Source organism: Solea solea, chromosome 20 (assembly GCF_958295425.1).
Source record: "Solea solea chromosome 20, fSolSol10.1, whole genome shotgun sequence".
In the NCBI taxonomy this organism is placed as follows: Eukaryota; Metazoa; Chordata; class Actinopteri; order Pleuronectiformes; family Soleidae; genus Solea; species Solea solea.
This window is the reverse complement of record NC_081153.1, coordinates 10,246,066-10,270,890: the sequence shown is the minus strand read 5'-3', so window position 1 is coordinate 10,270,890 and position 24,825 is coordinate 10,246,066. Positions and strand designations below refer to the sequence as shown.

General features: G+C 42.2%; 1 protein-coding gene across 3 annotated transcripts in view; it reads left to right on the top strand.

The window, feature by feature from the left end:
• Positions 1 to 7,783: 7,783 nt before the first annotated feature.
• Positions 7,784 to 24,825, top strand: part of dlgap3 (discs, large (Drosophila) homolog-associated protein 3) — a 103,347-nt gene continuing 86,305 nt past the window's right edge. For all 3 annotated transcript variants that reach the window (XM_058618893.1, XM_058618894.1, XM_058618892.1), the window contains exon 1: positions 7,784 to 7,956. The gene's annotated coding sequence lies outside the window, so the exon portion shown is untranslated. The remainder of the gene's footprint in view (positions 7,957 to 24,825) is intronic.

Below are 24,825 nucleotides of genomic sequence, written 5' to 3'. Positions count from 1 at the left end.
GATGTTGCAAATGTAAGACTATTGTATTTTCAATTTTATACACATTTACACATAAACTTGACAACATAGCGTAAGGCAAGGACTAAAAGATAAGATCCTTTCTAATGCTTTATCTTCAGATAAGATAGATATCAAATCCATACATCGATTCAATAATACTAAATGATATATCCCAAATATAATCACTGCGGTATAATAAGCTGTTATAAATGATTTCTGTGCTTTGTGGTTAATGCATTAGTAACACAAATTCAACATAATATACACTGACAGAGCAACTTTTAATGATGAGTGTATGTTTCAGTACATGTTGTTGCCACTACTTCTTAGTTATTTTAAATGGCCTTGTTACATCTACTTAAGTAAATCAAAATGAGAAGTTCATGCTCCACTTGAATTAAAAATTGCACAGTTTATTGTAGTTAGATTATCACTTTGAGCTGTGTTGACTGTGTATGAACTCTCTGAACTGTAGTATGAAAGTAAAAATCGGATGTAGGAAACATTGTGATGCACACTCTTGCAGCAAAGATCACATCTTGGATGTTTTTTGGATTATTACAAAGTTCTAGAATCACCAGGCAGATATGTGCATATAGTGAGAACCTGAACAATTGCATAATGTCGCTATAATTCAGATTACACAGAGAGAAATTGAAGCTGTGATTGATTGTTAAAAAAAAAAAGCACTTTATTCATGTTTAATGCAGGATAACACACATTAAATGCTTATCTTATCACACTCTCATAACATAGTCTCTACCCATTCAGCTGCCACTGGCCACGATAATAATCATTTACCGACACGACCATCAGTCAAATTGAAGTGTTTGCAGAGAAGTCATCTTGACACAGATGTTCCCAATCAGCACAGAAGACGCATTATATGTGTCAATATGTAGATTATTAGACGATTTAGGAGGAGGCCAGGTTATAGTCTGCAGCACAGGACAAAGCTTTCTATAAAGCCTGCTAAATTGATAGTGAATCATCCTGACAGATCAGCTTCTTGCTCTTTTCTTTGGTCATTCCGTCCGTAGATGAACAGCGGAGCGGGATGTGAGATCCAGGCCGACAGAGAGTAAAGGAACCGTTTCCATTCATGAGATGTGTTATGCCGTCCTGTGTTCAGCGTGTTCTCCCAGTTATCAATGAAACTAATTGCCGAGCCTCAACTTCAATCAGTCCCCTCACTGCAGGACCCGCTTTAATATGCACCGTTGTATTTGGCGACAAAATTAGTTCCGTTTATACATCAAATAACTCAATTATGCCGTGATGAAAGCGGAACGGGGAAACTTTCATTCAAAGATGAGTCGGAACACGGTATTACTAGTTTGGTGATGACAGAACTTTGGGAGTTTTCAGAAGGTAGACAAATTATAAAGGCAGATGCGTCCTTATTAGGCATGGGACGTTTTTAAAAGTTTATGTCATTTTTTTAGATTCTTAAACAGGTGCAGCCTTGTGTCTACTCTTACGGAGGTCGGAGACATAGGCACATGAAGAAATAGATCACTAGCACTGTATGCTGGTGAGTTAAATATGAAATATGGATGTTTCCGATTAAACCGATAATGGAAATTCACCACGATTAATTTACTGTCAGTGCGTTTAATACCGATAAGCGATAATAACGTATATAGTCCCATCACTAGTCCTTGGGTAGAAAAAATACTTACAGCCAACATGTCATACTCATGTTTGTGATTTCTTCAATAAGTGCTGCAGGCATTATTATTATTATTAAATCAATATGTTCCTGCTTTGTGAAATGACAAACAACCATCAGCAACCGTCACCTGTAGAAAAACAAGTAAAAACACTTCACTCAATCTCTCTATATGCTTCCAAGGAAGTGCAATAAATAACTCTTTGTCATGTTTGGAGCCACCTAATGGCTGGTCACTCAATTCATCACCTCAGTGCAGACTGAAATATCTCAGCAGTGATCAACTGGATTCTCACTGAATCTTTGAGCATTTGAGCACTCCAGCGCATGAATCTACAGACTTGAATTTTTCTGTAGCTCCGCGTCATGAACTAACACATTTGTGGTTTTTAAATGAAGCACCTACGCCTGCATTGTCATGGCAATTGGTACAGATGTCCACAGAATAAATAGTAGTGACTTTGGCAAATCCCCTGACTTTGCTTAAAGCACCAGCAGCGTTTCAGATATTCACACATCCAAGTCAAATGTTACATGTATTGTTGGATGGATTGCCCCCTAAAATTTGCACAGATCTTTCTTCATGATCCCCCAGGAGGATCAATCCCCATGAATCTGTTTACTCCCTTAATGGAATACTTCACCAATTTGCTGCCCAACCTCAGTTTCCCCTGAGTCGAGAAATATCGTTATGCTTTTTTTTTTGTTTTGTTACGTACACACCAGTGACACTTGGTCCGAGCCTTGAAACTGCTATGCTAATTCCACACTTTTTAGACCCACTCGCAAAGAAACAAAGAAAAGAAGGAAGATATTTCTCAACTCAGGGGAAACTGAGGTTGGGAAGCACCATTTTCAAGTTTCCTCATCCATGTCAACATGAACCACATAGATTGGCACAAGGGTTTGTGTCATTTTGTCGCTTTCCATATTACCATGTTACCATATTAATATATTATTCCAACACATCAGGAAACAAAACTGTGCTAACTTTACTGATACCTGTACTAAAACTCCAACCATCATAGGTCAAAAATGTCAGTTATTCCGTAAAAAAAGTACCAACAAACCAAGTGGAATCCCAATATGCCTCAGGTGCTAAGGGACAAATGTAGTCAGCATTGTTTGAGATGCTCGCATTGTTATTGTGAGGATGCAAGCAGACATTAGCCTGTCACTCCATGGCTGCATGGCATGGCGTGGCGTCTTAATAATAGGTAATTAAAGTTTCAAAACTAAAGCTTGCCTCAATGATTAGCAGCCTTCACCGTGTCCATGAGGAATTTTAGGCCTCATTCATTGCATTCAATGTAAAATGAAGGATCAAACATGGGCTGTGCCGAGCATCACTGAACATCACTGTGCTGCAGAGAGTCGTCACAGAGAGTCTCTGAGGAGAAAGAGAAACAACAACGTTCTAGTGACATATCATTTCATTAAAAATTAATGTGCGTAGGACTAAAAAAAAATATATATATATATATATTCATCCTCTATTGGTTGGAACATGAGGTGATAGAGTTCTTGGTGTGTGTATTTTGTAGCACTGGGTCAGCGAAGAATTGCCCGTCAATCACATTTCTTTGGCACTTCAACAGTAGATTTCCAGAACAGAGAGAGTCGTCTCATCGTTGGTGCCTGGTTTGTGAAGATGTCAAAGCAACATGACATGTGGAATTCACAGCTTTGCATTGCAAGTTTTTTTGATGTGATATGCATGAAACTGGCAGAAGCTCCAGATCTTCTGTGATCATATACTGCGTGTTTGTGTGTGTGTGTGTACTTTTGTCCTGTGGAGGACACAACTTTAAAGGGCTTTTTCAGCGTATAATTGGGTTTAGGTTAGGGTTGGAGTTAAGGCTAAGGTTAGGCACTAAGGTTAGTTGTGATGCTTAAGGTTAGGGTAAGGGTAAGTGTCCTCCCTAAGATGTAAAAACACATTTGTATGTGTGCGTGCGTGTAAATACAGCTATTTCTTCAGCTATTTTGACTTATATCTCAAAAAACAATTCTCTCCTTTTCTCTTTTTTCCCCCTCATCCCACGTGTAAATAAAGTGTCATGTCTCCCTGTCGAAATCAGTGTCCATATCCAATCAGAATGGTGCTTGTCCCCTCCTTTGGTCTACTTACCATGCGTCTTAGCCTTATTATGCCGAGGGAACACTCCCTGACAGGCACCATCGATCTCAGCCAGCTTGGAGCGATGCCACAGAAGTGTTCATTGGCAGCTGATGACAGCTTTATTGGAAAAGAAGGGCATGGCAGATCAGCAAGTTTCCCCCACAACAAAAAGCCCAAAGGGGCTGCACTGTAGATTGAGCTCATCACATTTGTTTGAGTGATCAATTTAGTTGTCTTTTTTTTTTTGTTTTGTTTGTATTTGTTTTGTCCAGTTTGGATCTACAGTAAGGATTCAGGTGATATTGTAAATGGCAGGATTTTAAATGCTATCCTTACTGCTATCCATGATCTGTATGGATTAAACGTTGCCTTCACACGTACTGGGAAAAAACGTTGTTTATTTTATTAAATGTGAAATCACTTTGCTTATTTGAACCAGCTGTGATGCATGAGTGGGTTTGCTGTTTGATGGATCGTGTAGGAAGGCATCTGAAAGAGCCTGGGAGTGAGTAAGATTATTTGCTGCAGATTTTTTTTGTTTGTCATGAATGCATCTTGTCGGAAATACAGTACCTGCATTGTTAATAGTACATAAGAGGTGGCTCCCCTATGACGATCCATTTATCTATTTTTCTGAAGCAGAAAATAGCATCTCCAGTTTATATTCTGACCACAGCCTTTGTGGATTTCAGTCTCAAGATGGGTGGGAAAGGTCGAACGTTTGCAAGGAGCACAAATGTAAATTTGTCCAGAACAACACACAATTATGACCGGTGCGTTGCTGCCTTGATCCGAGGTGAGCTGGGGTCAGAGCCTTCTTGACGTCTGGCCTCAGAGCAGCTTGGGCAAGTGCTAATGAAGATACAAGCAGATCTACTGGCAGGCTGTGAAGCAGGTGGCCGTGTGCCAGCTGTAAACGATTGCACCCCGGTGATGAATGCCCTGCTTCATACATGAGGGGGTGAGGGCGCATGTTGTGTCATGTTAAAAATGCGGATATTACACCTTGACACAGTGAACCCATAAATATTCATCAGGCTGCCCTCCATCATGTGTGAGAGAGATTGCAGAGGCATCTCAGCGGTGCCGTTATGCAAGAATATGGTTTTGCCGTAGCTGAGCTCGGAGTGCAGCAGAGAAGCGAAGAGGGTGGCAACAAGATAATTAGGCTAATATACTGAAGCCTGATGTTTTTCTTTTTTTACTCATGAGCATTAACTCGCCCTAAAATGGTGAAATACAAAGGCCCATAGCAAAACTTGAGGCCCTGTGTTTCATGTTGATGCACTTAAATGTCAGGCGTTGGCATTTTTAATCAACATGGCCTCATTCCTCAGTTTCATTTTTCATTTCAGGACAATGAGAGCCGGTGTTGCAGTCGGCAGGTGGAATTTTGTGTTCATGCTTACTACGTTCCGTGTCCGCAGAGAGCCACATTTTTGCATGTAGGTTCAGGCTTGTAGTTCCATTAACACTGAAATAAGGGTCCATGTCAGTCCAGCTTTCCAGCATGAGTACTCAATCTCACTTTCCACTTTAGTATCAATGATTTCTCACCCATAGAGTTTTACATTATACCAGTAGACTTCCTCATATAACTGCAAGCAAGCACGTTTCCATGGTTACCGTCTTCTCTGTTCTCTGTTTTGACGAAAAGAGTAACGCGCCGCCAACTAGATTGGACAGTGTGTAGGGTCCAACTTCCTTTATGTCGAAACTTAAAATGTTCTTTTAGGTGTACAGAAATGTATGGGCCTAATAAACTGCAAATTATAGCAGCCAAACCATGTATCAAAAACAATAAAATACTGTATTTTTGTACTTTCAAAATACTAAAAAAAAAATACTTGCCCCCAAGTGGTGCAAGTATTGTAGGAAGAGGTTGTCAATCTCCAACCAAGTGATTTTGAGCTGGACAAAAAACAAAACATGTAGGTCACAATGTAGGAGCTGCAATTACCCTTTGACAAGTGGAAATTTAAATGTTATAAGCTGTATTGCCCCTTCAAGGGTATTCCAACAGGTAAAAAGAAATGGGGGAGGTGCGAATGTTACACTCATTAATTAAATCAGGACATTTTGATGCAGAAAAAGCATTTGGTAATTTGCTTTCAGTTTGGTTCACTTCCATCATAATAGTCAGAAGAGATCTCACATACTGTGGCTGATGTCAGTGTCTCTGGCCATGGTGCTGAAACTAAAACCTCATGATGTAACCAAAAGCGTTCAATAGTCCACATTTGTCACTGCTACAAATGAATAAACAGGGATATTTATGCGGGTGATAGTACATAAAAACTGCTGATAATTGAAACAAACTTGCGATTTGCCAGTAGGTAAAAAAAACCAACAAGCTATGCATATTTATTGGTACTAAAAGGAGGTCAGTGTCTATGTTGAATTTGAGTTTTTTAAAGTATAAACCCTGCACTGCAGCCAAAACCCCAACTGACAACTGAGCAAACAAATACAACTGTGGCTTCCCGTCCACTTGTGTCAATAAGTATTAATGGCAGCTGCGGTCAAAAAATACAAAGTTAAACAATGTCATAGTGTGGGGACTGATGCACTGACTTGTGTCAGTGTTGCTGTTTGTCTTGTTCTTGTTCGGATAGGAAAAATAGAACTTGAAAAAAATAATTATTCATCATAGTAGTGTCATACATTCATACCTGGAAGCTGCTGATACAACTGTTTTGAGGGGAATCAAGATGTTATCAAGCACTTCACGCCCTGTTGCAGTTGACCGATGCTGTACATTGTACACTCTATGAATCTCTCTAGCAAGGAAATGAGAAAATCTAGGTCATATAGACCAATCTAGTTTTCAATCATGCAATAAAACACTCTTTCAATCATGAAATGGCCTAAAGGCCTATTGAAAACAACTGCCACTGTTTTGCACTCTCTCTCTCTCTCTCTCCCTCTCTCCCCCTCTCTCTCTCTGCTCTGACCCATTTACAGTAGCTAGGTCTAAGTTAAGTGCTTGATATGATGGCTGACGCAGACATAGCCTCGCATAAGTGATGCTATGTGCCAATGGGTGGTCCTTACTCCTTGTTTTTTTAAAAACTCCATACTGTAACTTCTGCTGCCCCCATGAGGAATTCTGAGTCACTACAAAAACACTGCTGGTGCTTCTATGGTAGCGGGTGATCTGAACATCACCACCTGCACTCCTAAAAACAGGCAATTCATCCAGGTGTGTGTTTTTAGCAGTAGAATCAATTTCTGTTTGGCTCTTGTTGTTGTTTTTTTTTTTTGCCAAACTCCATCCATTTGCAGTCATCTTGCTTCACAAGTGCTTTATTGCCGCTGTTGTGCTTCCACTTGGCCTCCGAAAACACAACAATACTGAGAAAGTCATGTAGAGCTGATCGGCTGAATCAGCCATGCTGTGAACTCTAATTTTAAAGTAATTCTAAAGTATGCACCACACAGCTTTAAAATTATTTTGGGAAAGTCAAGTTAAGTCAATTCTATTTATATAGCCCAACATCACAAACACACATCCGGTGAGGGAAAACTCCACAAAAACAGGGGGGAAATTGGAGAAAAGTGTGATGTCATTTGTTTGGAAAGCAAAGACAAACTTTCATGGCACATCATTCAAATTGGCCTTTATTAATGATATTTGGGATTTACCAGTGACCACCAATAATAATAATAATGATAATGATGATTCTTATTATCATCATTATTATTGTTATACTGTATGTTAGAGTGAATGCTGTAATTTCAATATAGATACATCTCGAGCCAAGAGATTTTTATTTGGCCCCTCCTTGAGCAACGGAGAGGAGCAGTCAAGGATCCCGTGGACCAATCGGTTGCGGGTAATGTTTCAATGAGGGGGAGCCCTGACTATGAACCAGAGAGAGAGCGAGAGAGCGAGAGAGAGAAAGAGAGAGAGAGTGAGAGAGCGAGAGAGAGAGAGAGAGAGAGAGAGAGAGAGAGCGCGCTGCATCCCTTTGCTTCCATCCACTGCTGTTTCTCCATCCTCTGTTCTCCTCACACACAGAGACCAGGGAGCTGCGGAATAGGCGTGTTTGCCGCTGCTGCTGCCGCTGCTGCTGCCGCTGCTGTTGCTGCTGCTACTACACCGGCTCAACATCACGTTCAGTGAAAACATCGCGGAGAAAGAAAAAAACTGCACAACAAGGTAAGAGTGTGTGTGTGTGTGTGTGCGTGCATGTACGCGCAGTAGCGTGAGCACACTCTGTGTGCTTGTTGTCAACGTGTGGATCTTCTCTTGTGAGTGTGTGTGTGTGTGTGTGTGTGGTGAAGATGACACGACTGTACAGATGCTGGTCTGTGTTATTGGTGCAGTCTTCCATTGAACGCCGGGGACTGGTCAGGTTTGCAGTTTGCGTGGCTCCCAGCTGTGTCAACTTGGCAGGATGGAAAAAATGAGAAGTTGCGCCATTGGTGAACGCAGGACTCTCTCTCTCTCTCCCCCCCTCACACACACACACCTAAACACACACACACACACCGAATGTTGTTGGCAATTCAAAACACACATGGAAACCACTGGGATATGTTTGATATCATCGAGTTCCATTCGTGCGTAAATGTTCGCTGACCGTGAAAGCGCGCTTGTGCGGGATTGTGCTGTGTATTAGAATGTGTGTGTTTGCGTGTGGGTCCCGGAGAGGAATTCGCGGCGGCTGCAGGGGAATCGCGTTTACTGTGCAAAGCAGAGGTGCACAACAGTTTAATTAATCACACGAGAGTGGCCCTTTGGGACAGCGAGGAGATGATTGCCAGTGGACCACCGTCCCCGACTCCGGATTCTTCAGGATGCTGCACATCCATAATCCAAACCTGTGCACACACACACACACACACACTGACACACGCACGCACGCACGCACGCACACGTCGAGTGAACGTCGTGCCTCTGTTGCGTTGAAAGATGGTGACCATTCTCCTTTAATATCTAGTTTTATATGATAAATCGTCTGTCCCTGTCTTCTCCTTCTATATCCCACAGTTGCGCTGCTGCAACATGCACCTCCTTGTATATTAGTTCAGGTCCGTCCCAAGCCTTTATGGGGTCCCAAGTAGAATTTCATATAGAGGGGGGGGGGGCCTCCACTACCTCTGCTCTGCACCACCAAATACTGTGTTGATATTGCCAGTGCTTGATCATAAATCTAACACAGCCATCACGCCGTTTATTATTTTTGCTGTGTTGCTCTGACTGAGGCAGCAGAACCTAGCAGCCAGCCTTTAAATGTAATGTTGTGTTTCAGTACAGAAAAGAACAAGACCACGAGAGGGCTCTTTGGGGCTATGTAGTGGCCACAGGGGCCCTACAAGCAGATGCTTCTTTTGTTTAGCTCACATCCACTTTAGGCCAGCGCGACTGGATAATCACCTCTGTGATGTGTGATGTGAAAACAGATATACAAATGATTGTGTTTAAAAAAGAAAAATGACTTTAAATGTAGACGTCGGTAGTGGATTTTTAAAGGAAACAAGAATAATGATAGTTTGAAGCATGCGAAACATGATGGGGGGATTAATCAGCTGCCCCTTACATCCCATTCCCAAAGGAAATCAGAATTTGCGAGAACAAAAGTCATGACAACATTGAAAAGACACAAAAGAGAGTGACTGTGTTGATGGGAAATGGATGATGACCTAATTAGAAGTGAGTCTATTTCCACCAGGTGGTAGCATTTGTTTGGTGGACTGCATGTGTGTGTGTTTGCAGAAGTAATGGAATCTATGAGTTTCCTTGAATGCACCATCAGCAGCAGGCATTTGGTCAGTCCACTGCATGTGTACCGAAATTTCTAAAGGGGTCATTGAATGCACCTCATAACATGTTGTGCACCCTGCGTTATGCTGCCTTCACGTCGGACTTATAGTAAATACAGGTTTGACATGCAAAATGCACATGAATATCTCCCCCGCGTCGCGATTTCCAGTGGGAAAATTTGACACATGAGTGGAGAGGTTTGACCTTTGACATTTCAAGATGGAGGAGAGTAAGACAAGATTTGTCACAAATGGTAAATAACTCCTTTATTGTTGATCGTGTACTAAAATGTTAAAACAATTTTTTATCTACTTACACTTAACATCTTATATGTAAAAAAAATGCTGTTACTGTTTGGTTTTACCTAAGAAGCAGGTCAGTGGTTTGTGTTTTGGCAGAAGCACTTGAACGCAACACACGCATAATTCCGATTTCACAGATGTGAAGTACCATTAGCATTACTCTCACTCGCTCTTGTTTGTTTTCTTGACATGGATTTGCCTCTTAACTGTTGTTTTGGTTTTTTAATCGTCAGGAGAAAATCACATCATACATGGAGTTCAAGAGTTTCATTTGTCACAGGCATCGTTACACCGAGTCGCTCTAAAACTGTAAACATACAAGAATATAAAGAAATACAAAGGGAAAATATACTAGTATGTTCAGACAATAAATATAATAAGTATCTATACACTTTCAGCAAAGGTGAGCAAAAATATGAGCAAATATAGCCATCGTTTCATGATTTGTGCTTCAAGCCAGTCGTAACCATGGCTGTGAAGCCACTGTCTAGGTTGTAAAATGTCATATCTGAGCTGATTAGTTTAAAAAAAGTTAAAAAATATCGTGTGGCTGCGTTGTGTACATTAGCTAAGCGCCGTATGTGCGTCTAAAAGCGACGGCAACCACTCCAAATATGACTGGCCATTACAGTGGAGTGTTGACCGTGCTGACCAGATAGTCTGCAAGCACAGCTTTGCAAATAGCACACTGGCTCTAAACAGACTGACACACACTTCTTCACCCTGAAACGATTCAACCTACAAGACGATATTTGTACTCCAGCGTGAGTAAATGTGTCATAATCAACTCCCTCCCTCCTCTTTCTGTCAGGTCTGCCCTGCTCACTTCACCCACTGTTGCCAGTGTTGTAGAAGGAGCTGGTTTCCATTGGAGACTCTCTCTCAATCGATTGCACTCTCCTGTCGGGAGTCTGTCAAACGTGAGGGAAGAATGTGTGATGAAACAGCGGGGTTCTGTCATACAACAGGACACGCTTCCCATTGTGTGCGTGAGATTGAGAAATGAAATCCGCGGAGTAGAACAAGTTGTGTTTTTTTTCATTTCCACCCTTTTGTCTGTCGAGTGATATTCTCCGTCGCATTACATGTTGCAGTATTTTAAATCAATTCATGAACAGAAAGCCGTGTAAAATAGTTAAACCCAAACATTTTCGCTCCCATTACAGACATAAACTTAGAAATTAATACGATTTGTTACGCGCCACTGCCAACCCTTCCACCTCCGGGGTAAATAATGTCACGTTAAATGCTCGTGCTCGCTATTGCGATTTGTCAAAAAGTCATTTGTAAGTCGTTCCGTATTAATCCGGGGATGTGGTTTTAGTTGTGCAGGAATGTAATATTTCTGGCTGTCCGTCAAATCAAACTCTCTCCTTTTCAAAAACGTGCACCACATCGGTAAAGCCGGGGTACCAGTCTCATTCAACCTGAAAAAAGGATTTGTTCATTATTCTTTTTGTTTTGTGGACATTTCTTGCAGTGTGTACGGTTGACTTTGCCAAGGCTCCTTCTGGTGCATCAACATGCTTTGCATAAATCCCATTATTTCTTTTCACCACCACATAAGAGGCTTGGTAATGATGCTCAATCTTCCACCGCACATGAAACAAAAGCGTTTCGCTTCGGTATCTGTTTAAGGTTCCTGTCCGCCGTGTTCAATGCGACACCTTGGCGACGCACAATAGACACGGGAAATATGACACATACTGAAAAGGTATGAGTTGGAAATGTGATCAACGGGATTAACAGAGGTACAATGTCTGATATGATGAGAGAGGCCGAAAACCTAACAATAAAATGGAATGTATTATGGTTGGTTTATTGATAAATGGCTCTTGCGGATTATCTGTTCTGAGTGGGGCCAATTTGTACAGATCATCTGGCTAATTGATCCTTGTAGCATGAGGGGGGTTCACAGACACAATCCTCATGTCACTGACTGGATTCTTCTTGTTACAGTGCACAAATACTGCAAATTCATTGTGGTGTTGGCTTTTGATACAGAAAAAAGAAGGTCAAAATGTCCTTTGTCCTCTCTGAAATGAACTTTCACCTCCATCATGAAGGTGTGGAGTTGCTGAAGGATAGGATTTTTTTGGCTTGTTCATGCATTTTTAGATGTTGCATGTGACAGCCTGTTTTAAAATGGTTGACCAACTGAGAAAGAGGCGATCATTACTATTTCCCAGAACCATATTTTTAGCTAAAAACAAGACAGTGGTGACTCCTCCTAAACCCAAAGTGTGGGCAGAAAATGACTTTTAGCAAGCATTCCTACCCTATTAGATAATTCAACACTTAAAGGGTAAACAAATTGCACTTAAAACAAGGTTGTTTTTTGGATCCCCCCCCCAGCAAAACACAGCGAGCCTAGCCTGAGAAATGTAATTTGCAGAGCGTCTTTAAAATATTAAATATGTTGTTGTCACAGTTTAAGTTGAAAGCGGACCGCAGCATGGGGACGCAGAGCGGAGGAGACATTGTTATTTAGAAGTGGTGACAAAGTGCTTTTGTTTTTTAAATCTAGATGAATGTGTGCTGCATTTCAGAGTAATATAAGGAATAAGTGAGCGCGCACACACACACACACATACACGCGGTTGCTTAGCCACACAGACATCTATCTACCTCTGTTTCTCTGTGTCCACGTTCTCAGCTCATGTCGCCGCCTGTCTCCCCCTTCCAGCGATGACTTTTACGACACTGAGTGTCGAGCCATAAAGAAGCCATTTTACATATTGCACATCAATAAAGAGAATTCCACTCTAGCGCTGGGGGGGTTTATTGGGCGCTCACAGACACGAGCGGCAGATCTGGGGCGGCCGAGCGAGCGCAATATAAGCACGCCATGTTCCGTCGTCTGTTTGTTTGATTGCGGTTTAGTTTTAAAAGTTGCCGTCTGCTCGGCGAAGACATCAACCACTCGACTTTATGTGTGTACGGGAGCAGTTCCTTTGCAGCCACATCATTAAACCTTTAATGGCAACGCAAACAGTCAAATGAATCACAGCATAACAGTGACAGAAAGGAAGTGAGTTCAAAGTGGCGCACGGAGAGTTAAACAATCAGGATGCAGAATTTATTCTCCTTTAATATATTCAGCTCACTTTCTGATGGGGGATACCATGAAAGATTCATGCCAGCAGTAATTAACAATATAACATTTTCCTCACTCAGTCGACGTAACACTCGTCATTTCAAATGTCGCCTGTCCTCTTACTGTATCTTCCTTAATGGAGCCAAACAAGAGGAAGGCAGGGGATTACTGTCATTATGAAGCACAGGCACAGCGATGAGATGATTAGACGCCGCAGACGTTTGGGCTTCTTCGAACAGATTGGAGTCAGTATTAGCTGAAATGTTGCAGTAAATGGCAAACCTGCGGTCCTGGAGCTTGTTGTAGGCAAGCGTTTGTCATGCCCACAGTGCTTATGCAGAGGCATAATGAAGCAGTTGCAATACTCATCCCAGTAATACACGTCGCATGAGTCACGTCATTATGCTGGATTAAAGAAAATTGCATTTATTGAGTAATATATCCCCCCCCCCCGCTATGACAAGTTGAAATTAATGCTAAGATATTAATTTATTTGCATTATTATGCACTGTATAGGAAGAGTTCAAAGGTCACACCATTAATTTTACCCATGAAAGTCAATACAGTCATAATAAATAGTGGTAACCAGGCTGTAAAAAAACGGTGGCGTGTGGCTGGGAAGGGCGAGCTCTCATGAGTCTGAGAAAATCGCCCTAAAGATGTGTTCCTGTGATGTCATCGAGGTTATCTTGTGCACCAGGGTAGGAAATTAATTTGTTTTTTTCATGTCCATGTGAAATATGTTTTGGGGGCGTTTTTGATTATTTCAAGGGCAATTTGGCGAAATGTTGAGAAATTACTGCCACGGTTTTCCAAATGGAAGACGTTTAAGACCTTTTAATTTACCTCTTAGAATGTAAACAGCGCTGTGGGCGCATTTAACACGTTTGAGGTCATTACACGAGCGCCGAAACAATTACTCGATTGATCGATTATTAATCAGTTAACCCTTAGTGCTCACGTGGCACAGATCAGTGAACTCTTTGCCGTGGGAATAATACACAACTCCTTATATGGACGTCATGGGGGTTGTGTGTGTGTTTATAGGTCATGACTTCAGGCTTTACAAAATGCATTATTTTTTCATCTTTTTATGTCTTTTATGAACGGGTGTAGCGATAATAACACAAAAGAGACTGTTTTTCTTTTATTTTTGTTCATAAAAACGAGCCGAGCGAAATTTGAACTGTGACACATTTCCAAATTTCAAATCAAAATTAAAAAAAAATGTAAATATATATATATATATATAAGACACTAGATTGCACATTCTTATCACCTCTGTATATACGTTTTAACAAAGAAATGGAAAAAAAACCCGCTGTAGCCTAAATGCTAAAAAGAGTTTAAAACAAGTTTAGCTTCTTAAATGTGCTTCATTTAACAAAGAAATCATTCAAATTAAATCATGACGTTGGAGAACTTCATCATTTTCCAGGTTTGAAAAACACTTTTCATGGACATTTTATGGACCAAAACGATTACTCGAGTGATAAAATCGAGTGAAGAAATGAATGATTAATGAAAATACTCATTAGTTGCAGCCCTACGTTCGGCTCCCCTACGGCTCTTTCTTTACTTTCCTCTCCTTTTAGGTCTTCCTTTTTGATGACAAGACAAACACTTAGAAACCCCCCCCCCCATGTCTTGTGCATTTAATCCTCAGCACACCCCCTCACATATCCATATTCATACTCAAACCTGCAGGTTGCCATGACTGAACCATGAAGCGCCGGTGCCATGTTTTGACATGTGTTCCTCAGCATCGATGATTGTTTAATCCACACCCTCTGCCTTTGGTATATTGCCGGATAACCAGTCAACCCAATTTCCTTCCTTTCTTTCTTTTTTTGTTGTTGTTGTTGCTGTGCACACTCACAGTATAGATCCAGAGTCTCCTCCTCATGTTCAGAGTGATGTAATGGAGAGAAAGATACCCTGTCAACCCCCGGCCCTCCAATACAAACTTTGTGTCTGAATGGTCTTGTGGACGGGGACCTGCATCAGAGCTCGCAGGCAAACGTCAAGGTTAAAGAGGCGAGGATAATTGCTGTGGCCTATCTGTGTGGAAAAGCGTTTGCTCGTGTTCCCAGTGTACTTTTCCTCTGATGCACTTGGGCATGAAATTGTTCCCCTTTCCACCCTAGCAAGCCCAAAGCCTAAGCCCAATGGCCGGCCCTTGCCAGGCGAGTTGGCCTTTCCGCACGTTTTTTTACTTCTTTTTTTTGTTCACCGGCGTTTTCTCTTCGCCTTTGGCCGCTCTCGCGCGTCTTTGTCTGTGTGTTGGTGTGTTAGTGATGGAACTGGGTGGATGTTGTGTCTCAGCTGGCGCCCTACAGTTCTCTGTGACTGCGTTGATTGTGGGCTGCGTGGAGAATTTCGTGCAGATACCAGAGTGGACGGAAAGGAAGGAAAAAATACGAGAGAGGAGGATTTGATGACGGTGGCTCAAGTGCCTCTGGGAAAGGGAACACATTAGCATACGTTCATTCAGATATCAGTGATGAATTGATGGCTTTTATGATTGATGACCGCGATTTGGGGGCCAGCCGTCGCACGATCCGAGTTCAGCAATGAAAAACCACAATAGCATAAATCCAACAGCCACCATTCCTCCTGGTTTATATATGCCTTAAAAAACCTGCTGTGCGGGAGAGGTTTGTTTGCACTGCATATCCTAACCACATATTCTATAGGAATGGTCGACAGGAATACACACATTCTGCACAGTTCCCATGGCAATAGTGCGCTGTGGAAATAATGTAAGCATTGGGCACCCAGCTGTGAAAAGATATGTATTTCTCTGCATGACCGTGTTGATAGAACCACATTATAAACTGATTGTTTCATTGTAGAATTATATTGTCGTAAGAATATCAGTCTTAACAGGTCATGTATGTATGTCATATTGTGTAATTATTCATTCGTCTCCAACACATACTCAGCAAAACATGCAATCTTTGGAACTTTAGTGCTTGGATTTTACACGCAAGCAAACAGAAACTGGCATGAATGCTTTGCATGCTACACCTGATGACATTTGATTTTTGTCAGCGTAAAGGACAATTGTAGCTGAAGCTGTAGTTGCTCTGTGGCAGTTATGTGAAAGAGAACCGAATTAACGATGTCATATCCTGGTTAGTGTCAGTTCCACTTCCTCCTCGACAGTCTTTCTGAGACATGTCCCACTATATGGCGGCTTGTTAGGAATCAATACATTTTGGGGTTCATAAAAAGTTGAACAATTCAGCAAATAAGTTTTATCCAAACTTTATTTTTTTTTTTGTGAACGTTATCTACTGCATTTGGCTCCTTCGTTCCCCCAATGACATTACAGACATGTATGAGTAAACGCTCATGGACATACTGTATCTCTTCAATCTCTGCCCATGACGTTTCTTGATAATGTGATGCATCTTTGCATATTCATAAATTCACAACATGATGACTGTTGGCTTCGGTAAAAAGGATCGCACAAATCCCATTTCTCACTCTATTCATCATTGGCTTGATCTGATTGAAATAAAGACACTATTATAGCATTATAGTTTAACATAATGTCCTTGTTCTAAGCTCTTCGTTTGCAGAATATACGTAAGAATGTATGGAGAAATCACTCTGAGCTTCCCCTGTTTCAAAAACCAGCAACTGCCGCTGCTGTGGCAGCAACACTCCTCTCAGACGAGCCGATTCTGAGCAGCGCGGCTGTGAACGCACTTCACATGCATTGGGATGTGATCGCTAGTGAAGGAGAGCCTCTTTTTATACTCATGCTAAAAGCCAAAGCCTCTTAATGTCATGTGCAGCTATAGTGCAGACTCCCACACATCAGATGTTTCACCTGAAAGGGAGAATTGTAACTTGTGACACAAAAAGATTCAATTCAAGCATCTCTTTCCAGTAAGTAGATATCCTTTCAAGCTATTTTCTTTTTTTTTTTAACGTCATAAGTTATTGTCTTATGACTCTTAACTTCTGTATCAAAATCTGAGCTTTTATTGAGACGACTGGCGCTCGGCAGTCACCTCAGTCACCAAGACCATGTTCTTCATAGCAGAGCTTTATTTGGGGGCGGACTCGTCGTGACGTTTATTTCCATGTTACATGTGTTTTCATATAATTGGACATATTGCAGTACAAATTCTCATTTCCATCCGCTTGGGTGGGGTCAGTGTCGCTGTAACTCGGGTTTACAGTGACACCCGTCAGTGTTTGTAGGGAAACACTCCTGTTTAACAGACATACATCGCATCCAGTCACCATGTTGGTCACAGTTTAAAGACACGTCGTGCACAAACACAGCTACAGATTAGCTGCAGCCCCTCTCTCTCTCTCTCACTCTCCCTCCTTCTCTACCAGCGCTACCTGCAGCCTCACAGCAGGGCTCTGCTCTGTTCTTCTTTCCCTCTAACCTCCAGTCAGGAATATTATTTATTTTACTCACAGCGTCCATTTAAAAAAAGGCTGTAGTGTGCTGCTCTTATCTAAGCAAATACGAACATCAGATTAGAACTCGGTATCAGCAAATACTCAACAGTGTAATGATTTGATTGGGATCAGTGGCCAAAAAAGCTAATTGGAAAATCCCCGAAAGGGAGTCGGCAATGACTCTGATACACACACACACACACACACACACACACAGCTCAATAAAGCAGCCACCAGTGTACATCCTGAAAGCTTCAAAGCGGCCCTCTGGTATGGTCTGTAACACACATCACCGGCTACAGGACGTGGTGTCCGTTAATGACGTCAGAATATGTGATGCACGTTAAATGATTTCGTTCAAAATGGATGTTTGCGTGATTTAAAGTCGGGCTTTCCTCCCACGCGAGAGACGCGTTCCACCTCATGATAATCAAGGGACTGACGAGCCGGAGAGGAGGGAGAGAGAGTAGGAATAAATGACATTGATATGATGGCCTAATGGAGTGGATGAGTGATTGTATCGATGACTCGGGGTGAAGGGATGGCAGTCCTGTGATGAATGGATAATGGAGGGGAGTGAGGTGGGATGGAGGGACGTATAAAATGATAGACAGGAATAGTTGTTAATGCTACATAGTCTGGTGGCTGTTCCTTTCGCAAAGGTGCACTATTTCTTTTTCATTTTCTTCCTCTCTTCTATCTTGCCTCCTCAATTCCATCTCTTATGAATCCTACTTTCACGTGACCTTCCTCCTTCCTCCTTCTTCCCTCTCCTCTCATTACCTCACGCTCTCCACATCTATTTCCCCTAATGTCCTCTTATTATCTGCCTCCATTTTGTGGACATTGTCTCCGATTTTTATTTTATTTCACTACATTTGTTTAACTCTCCCGCCTTTTCCCGTAATAGCTGTCATGCCTCATTCCGTCCCTCCTCTGCGCTCATCTCTTTGCGACCTTCTTCACCCACACCCAACAACAGCGTCTCAGCCTCCCCATCACTCTCCCTCTGCATGTTTTCCCATCTCTCTTACATCGAGCGGTCCCGTATACCTCCTCCTCCTCCTCCTCCTCCACCACAGCTCTCTCTCATGTAAGCGGTGAAGGTAGTGGTGCGAGTACACGTTTTCAGTGGGACATGGCTTTGCTCAGATTTAAATAGATAATGGCAGGGCCCTAGTGTTTGTTGGGCCCTCTGAATAATGCAGCAGATCCTGAAGGCATTGTTGCCAGGCACCACTGATGGTGACATGCATACACCCGCTCGCAAGCTTGCAATATTGATACCAAGAGAGAGGAAGGAGTCAGTGGAGTCACTTATTATTTTATTTTTCTTTACGCCATAAGCCTGCTTGTTAAAAGAGTAAAAGTTGACTCTTGTGGGTTAGGCAAGCCTTTTTTGCGAAAACCTTACTTCTTCTTATTAATTATTGTCAAAAAAGAAAGTGTTTTTTATTTTTCCTGCAGTGATTTGTAGTAGTTTTGTACTGGCACTGTCGAATAAACTAACTCTACTGACGGGGGTTTCAGATCAGTCACAGAGGCGGTTGCTGTGGCACTAGTTTAGAGAATAATTTGGATTTGTCAACTAACACATCGAGGAAAAAGGTTTTCTTTCAGCCGGATTAAATCTCTCTTTCACAAAGTCAAGTTCAAACTCATTTAAACTGGCAATTAATTTGTTCTTCACGGTAATTGGCTTGACCAAAGTTGCAAGTGAAGGTGCCCGAAAAGTCTGATGAGGTTTCACAGGTTACAATTTTCCACTTTTCCAGCCTGATTCTTTTCATGGAGAGGTTTTGCGACGCACTAACGTAAAGTCCTAGATTGGCACGTGATCCACTTGTGAACTCTTCAAGTACTTATATAAGACGAGAGCGGCTCCTCTGTGTGTGACCCCCTTCCACGGCAATGCAATTGTGTAATGTGTGAATGCACAGCGATGGCAGGGCTGCTGATTGTTGAAGTCAGCTTAAGGCCACACACTCTACAAAGTCCGCGGCTACTCAGATTGTTGAAAGTGGTGATTGATGGGTGTGGATTTACTGTAGAACACTGGCAACAGTAATTGTATTACAGGGAAATTACGCACATTTGAATTTGAACATTTACTGTTAAAATGTTGATTTCTTTTCTCTCCATACTATAGTGTGTAATTTCTCTTGTTGTTCATGTTATTATTCTGCCTTTGTTTGGTCATGAACAGAGCAGATCTGCCTGCATCGTGTCCTTTCCCTTGTGTCCTCCTCACCAACTGTCCTCATGTCCCCCTTCAAACCAGCCATGAACCTTCTCTGGGGTCTTCCTCCCTTTTTCTCCTGCCCATCAGCTGCATCTTCAACATCCTTTGTCCACTACCTCTCTCCACTCTGCACTTGACCAAACCATCTCAGCCTTGACTCTCGTACTTTATTTCCAATCTGTTCCACCTGAGCTTTCCCAGGTTGAACGGATTGGAAATAAAGTAATTTATGATGTGACATTATTTGTATGCCGTCTACTTCATCCGAAAATGCGCTCAATTTTTATCAGACCTGACTGTGGGAGAGCATTTGTGTGTACACACCTGCATCACAGGTCAAAACTGCAACACAACACAACACAACACCACTATACCGAGAAAGTTACGTGGAGCTGAGAGGGTGAGAACTCATCTGACACTGATTTGAATGGAAGAAAACACTCATTTATGGTTGTGCACTACAGTTTTAAATAAATGGTAAAATTCCTAATACAAAGATGACAGAAAGTTCACTTCACAGTCAAACAGGCATCATGGGTTCATATAAAAAAAGCCAATAATTCCGCATTGGTAATTAGTAATTTGTACCAACAGTTTAATTACTGTTGTGCATAATTGGAGCCTTCAAATACTGCAGGTGCAGTGTCGACGTGACAGTTGCACTTTCGCTTCACACCAGCTGTTTGCCTGAGGTTGCACTGCACCGCGTGGCAAAAGGACAAGGGCGAGCTTTACAAAGTCAGAGTCAGAACATGAATCAGCATGAAATAATATTTCCTATCCCATCCGTAAATCAGCCCTATTCGCAAATCAAAGTTTCACCGCAGCCACGTCCTTTAAGCCGATAACCGATGAGACTGTACACACACTCAATTCCTAACTGCGTCACGTGCAGGGTGTTAAATCTTGACTCTCTAATAGCAGTGACATCGTGTTGACTCAATTTCAAGACGCATTTATTTTGTAAATAATACGTCGCAGCAATTAATACATCCCCCCCCTGTTGCCTGCTTTCTCATTAGCCATCACCTTTAAGCCGTGGGAAAATAGACTGCAGTGCTGCGGTTCGAAAACGCGCACTTTGAAATCTAGAAATCCCTGCCTCGACGACACATCATTTACATTTAAAGCTGCGGAGCTGAAGTGACTCTCGGCTCGCACCTGTGGGGCGAGTGAGTGGAAAGGCGGTGTTTACGTGCTTTGGAGAATTTAGTCATTAAGTAGAAGTAGAGCTATGATTACCAACACAACCCTGTGTATCTGCCCCCCGCCCCCGATGATGATGATGATGATGATACTGCAAATGTAATCTGATCTCATCTCCTGCACTTATAAAACATATTAGTGACTGCTTAGACATATCCATTTCTCACAAGCTGCTGCACTAATGAGTATCGGGGGTTATTCTGCCCCCATGATCACATGAGCTGCCCAGTTTTTTTCACACCTCCTGTGAATCCTCTCTCTGTTCAAATACAGTTTTTTTATCGTGAGTCTCGCCGAAATGGGACTCTTTTTTTTTATTGGTGCTTCCCAAGCTTTTCCAGTTTGCCCTTACTGTGAGCTTGTGCTTGAGTAAAATAAGTGGGGTAAACAAAGACAGAGCGAGCCCTGTTTGTGATCATGTTGTTTTTCTCTCTCTCACTTGTTATACCTGAAAGGGAGCGTCTTACCTCTCAAGAATACAAGCTCCGTCAGAGGGTGGGTGGTGGTGGGGGGCACTCAGGTGAGACGTTCATGTGTGGCTGCCTTCGACAGTCTCTCGGAGAGAAAGAGAGGCGGATGTAAATGAAGGAAAGGAAGGACTAGACGGTGTTTGATCAATGGGGCGCTGACTCACACTGGGGTGTGATGGAGAGACTGAGTGTGCCGCGGTAGATGGCATGGAACACGGAGAAAGAGAGAGGGCAGATAAAGAGATTTTTGAGAAGTGAAGTCCTTGGTGGACTTTTCTCAGTCAAAAAAAAAAAAAACTCACACGCGCACACACAGTGTCTTCTCTCTCCCCTGTCTCTCTCTGTCTCTGTGGGGGCCCATGTTTGAACCAGAGAGTAATCTGTGAAGCAGATGAAGCAGAGATCCTGTCAAATATGTTGCCGTCCGTCGAAAGTGTGGTACAGCGCGCGTAAGAGTGTCGACTGTCAAGTGCGCTCTCTCATAAACGCTCCATTTTTTTACACCTCCAACAATGCCGGGCCTTCTCTAGGGTGCTGCCCATTGTAGTTGGATTCATCGCTGGGCCGCATGCAGCCACTCTGCGTGTCACCAGAGGCACACGTGTTATAATCTGATCTAAAGAAAGTATAACGTGGATCACGCAGCGAAGCAAGAGGTTTTTTAACAAAGTGAGGACTGCAGTGTTCCAGGTTTGAATGTATCAGATGGAATATCGTTACAAAGTTCATTTCAATATTTAAGTATAGATTAATACAGTGATTGCTGCTGCTGCCTGCTCTCATGGTGATTGTAATGTTATTGAATTTACAAGTAGTTTAGAAAATACAGAAAAAAAGAGTTTCAACACCTCATTTCAATAAAAATAATACTGTGTGATATAATGATACGACGCAATATGATATACTTTTGGACTCAGTGCATCACAATCCATAAAATAAAAGCTACACACATCACCAATAAATAACGACAATACACCTGCCAGTAGTATATACAACCACCTGTGTATTTCAGTGACAGTTTAAAGCAAAGTAAATTAAATTAAAGTTGAGAAAATTGTACATTAATATTAGAGGACGTGCATTCAAACTGTGGTTCAAACTTTGACATTAGCTGACACCACAGCTAATGTTCTGACAATAACAATGTGTTTGTTTATAATCAATGCATATCTGACTGACTCAGATATGCGTCACTTAAATCCTCGTTTCTTTTTGTTCCACCAACAGTGGAGTAAAAGGAGGTGGTTTGAACAAGCCCAAAATTTTAGTTTAACTTTGCATCGTGCCTTTATAGCAGTGCTGCTAATTTCCAATTTGGATGCATTTGGGTTAAATGTGGGGCGCCTGGAGGTGGGCCAGAGACAGCAGCTGCTGCCAGGAGCTGAGCAGGAGGAGCCCACAGCTGTCAGACAGCTCCGGCCTGACAGCTTTATATGGGAGCAGAGGTCCAGTGGTTTGACATGATACTGCAGGGACTCTGACCTATATGTCTGCACTGTGACAACCACAGCTAATGAGAAAATAATAATAATAAAAAAAATCTGGCAATGTAAAACGCAGAGATAAAGATTTTTTTTTTTAAATGAATAAATTGAAACAGCGGGCTGTAATTTCATTAATAGTATTGTTTTCTAACATATAACACAACCTCGGAGGTTATTGTGTTGTTTTTGAATTCCCACTGTGTAAACCATTGGAGGCAAATGCAGTGACACCAGCAGGCAAATTAGTAGGCATGCGGCACTATGGGGGTGCACAGCCAGAGTTGTGGTACCTACAGCATCCATTAATGCAATACATTCACCCTTCCTATGGGGTGTGTCTGTGTGTGGTTACGTGTGCATTTCAGTGTGTATGTACTGTATGTATAGTAGATGTGCAGGAAATGAACCCCGAAAGGCATAGGCATGGCTGTATTGCCTCATTTCAGTCGTGCTATTCTGGCGTCTAGCTCGTCTTTAGTGTTGGCTTCAATTGCCACACATTTAATTCACCGCAGGAAGTTCGACACGGATCCTGTGAGGATGATCACACGATGTTCGGGGTAATTTCCTGTCAGCATTTTGTCACTGAGCAAAGATCAGAAGCAGGAGCAATTAAAGCTATTCTTATAATCCGTGTATATTCAAGCTACCATCAAATTATCTGATGGTTCCATCCAATTACGAAGATTTTCTGATTTAGTTCTTTGTGTCGCATGACTTGTTTTGATTTGAAGATGCCATTTTGGGCTTAAGGAACCTAAAATAGACCTGGAGTTACATCTGTCACTGTGTCTCATGGTTGAAAGAGAGATGGATGTTCATTCGTTCATATGGAGAGCAGATGGCTTCCAGAGTAATGGTTTTTGGCTCTTGCTGTCTCCATGCCAAGCCTACGTGCACATGTGGTTTCCTCCAACGCAGACATAAATTGTGACTCCAGCCTCATCATAAACCGTTTTATTCTCCTGTGAAACTTGCGCAAACCTGCCCCAAATCTTTTGTTTTCATCTCACCGGCACCCGAGGAGGTGAGATTTGATCATTAGCATATTTTTGCAGGCAACTCGATTCACAAAAATGTTACTGTCCAAAAAGGAAAAGGGCCATTTCACCGTGGAGCGCCAGGTCTTCGGAGGACGATCATAAACATATTTAGCTGCGTCAGGAGTCGCATGAAACGATGCAATTAGACAACAGCAGCCAGCGGCGTGTCATCAAAACAACTGTATTATGACGGGGAGTAAAAAAAAAGTCTGACATCACATGTCTTGTGGAAGCAAAGTGGCAACTTGCCTTAGATGGTGGGGGAGATGACTCATATCCCCCGAGATCATAATAGAGCTGGTGATGTTAAGCTGTCACTTCTGTCCCCTGGACAATGGCCTTCACAGAGAGCCCGAGGTATGACTCATGCGCGAGTCCCCGACCACCCCGTGAATTCTAAGAACAAGAAAATGACTCAATGTGTTGAAAATCGCCGCGTGAAGTCCAGCGTGAATGGACTCTACCTCTACAGTAGAATTCAAACTTATTATGCAAAAAAGTGTTAGTAGTTTGGTCCAAATGACACAGAGGCTGGAAGCTTCAACTCTTGCAAGCTGAGAGCATTTTATTACCTCAGATCACTGGAGTACAGTAATATGCAAGTTAGGAGCGAAATCTTTTCCTTTTAATCATCCACTGTCTCCCGCTTTATCCTCCACATGAGGGTCGCGGGGCTGCTGGTGCCAATCCCAGCTGACCCAGGGCGAACGGCGGTGTCATACAGGTCATAGGTCCGTCAGCAAATTCAAATTCAAAGCAGTCAAGAGACTTGTTGAGAATAATTTATGTTTATTTTGTTTTGTGGAATTTTATGTGGAAGCAGAATGATTACCTTTTCTGTCATAAACTTTGACCTTGTCCTCATGGGGACCAAAACTTGGTCAACGAGAGTCTCTAAAAGGCCACCTCTGTGTGTGTGTGTACATGGTATTCCTTATGTTGTGGGACCAAATCATGTCCCCGTAATGTAGATTTTAAGGTGAAGACTT